At 42.0% G+C, this 1,347-nt stretch overlaps 1 non-coding gene across 1 annotated transcript; it reads left to right on the forward strand.

Annotated features, from left to right (window-relative positions):
• The first annotated feature begins 981 nt into the window (after nt 1–981).
• LOC148545650 (small nucleolar RNA R71) lies at nt 982–1,090 on the forward strand. Its single transcript, XR_015900552.1, has one exon. It is a non-coding gene; the product is annotated as a small nucleolar RNA R71 (small nucleolar RNA).
• Nucleotides 1,091–1,347: the final 257 nt, after the last annotated feature.

Here is a 1,347-nt window from a genome sequence, read left to right on the forward strand (position 1 = left end):
CTTGCTCTTCAGTGATGTCTTCATCCTCTTCAGAGGAAGAATATTCATCAGAGCTCATGAATGGTAGAAGAAAGTTCAATGGAATCTCTATGATCTCTGTATGAGCCTTAGATTCCTTTGGTTCCTCAAAGGGAAACTCCTTTCTGTCTAGAGGACGTCCCATGAGGCTTTTCTCACTGGGACTCACGTCCTCCTCACTCTCTCCAGGTTCGGCCATGTTGGTCATGGTTATGGCCTTGCACTCTCTCTTAGGATTTTCTTCTGTATTGCTTGGGAGAGTACTGGGAGGAGTTTCAGTAATCTTCTTACTCAGCTGACCCACCTGTGCCTCCAAATTTCTAATGGAGGACCTTGTTTCATTCATGAAACTTAGTGTGGTCTTGGATAGATCAGAGACTATGGTTGCCAAGCCAGAATGGCTCTGTACAAAATTCTCTATTTGTTGCTGAGAAGATGATGGAAAAGGTTTGCTATTGCCAAACCTGTTTCTTCCACTATTGTTATTATTGAAGCCTTGATTAGGCTTCTGTTGATCCTTCCATGAGAGATTAGGATGATTCCTCCATGAAGGATTATAGATGTTTCCATAGGGTTCTCCCATGTAATTCACCTCTGCCATTGCAGGGTTCTCAGGATCATAAGCTTTTTCTTCAGAAGATGCTTCTTTAGTACTGTTGGATGCAACTTGCAATCCATTCAGACTCTGAGAAATCATATTAACTTGCTGAGTCAATATTTTGTTCTGAGCCAATATGGCATTCAGAGTATCTATCTCAAGAACTCCTTTCTTCTGAGGCGTCCCATTGTTCACAGGACTCCTCTCAAAGGTGTACATGAACTGGTTATTTGCAACCATTTCAATGAGTTCCTGAGCTTCTGCAGGGGTTTTCAGATGAAGAGATCCTTTTGCAGAATGGTCCAATGATATTTTTGACAACTCAGACAGACCATCATAGAATATACATATGATGCTCCATTCTAGAACCATGTTAGTAGGACACCTTTTGATCAATTGCTTATATCTTTCCCAAGCTTCATAGAGGGACTCACCTTCCTTCTGTCTGAAGGTTTGGATTTCCACTCTAAGCTTGCTCATCTTTTGAGGTGGAAAGAACTTTGCCAAGAAGGCATTGACCAGCTTTTCCCAAGAGTTCAGGCTGTCCTTAGGTTGTGAGTCCAACCATGTCCTAGCGCTGTTTCTTACAGCAAAAGGGAAAAGCATAAGTTTGTAGATCTCAGGGTCAACCCCATGAGTCTTAACAGTGTTACAGATTTGCAAGAACTCAGCTAAAAACTGATGAGGATCTTCCAATGGAAGTCCATGATACTTGCAATTCTGCTGCATTC

The sequence above is a fragment of the Arachis ipaensis genome, chromosome B9 (genome assembly GCF_059453495.1).
Source record: "Arachis ipaensis isolate K30076 ecotype BB chromosome B9, ASM5945349v1, whole genome shotgun sequence".
NCBI classification, from domain to species: domain Eukaryota; kingdom Viridiplantae; phylum Streptophyta; class Magnoliopsida; order Fabales; family Fabaceae; genus Arachis; species Arachis ipaensis.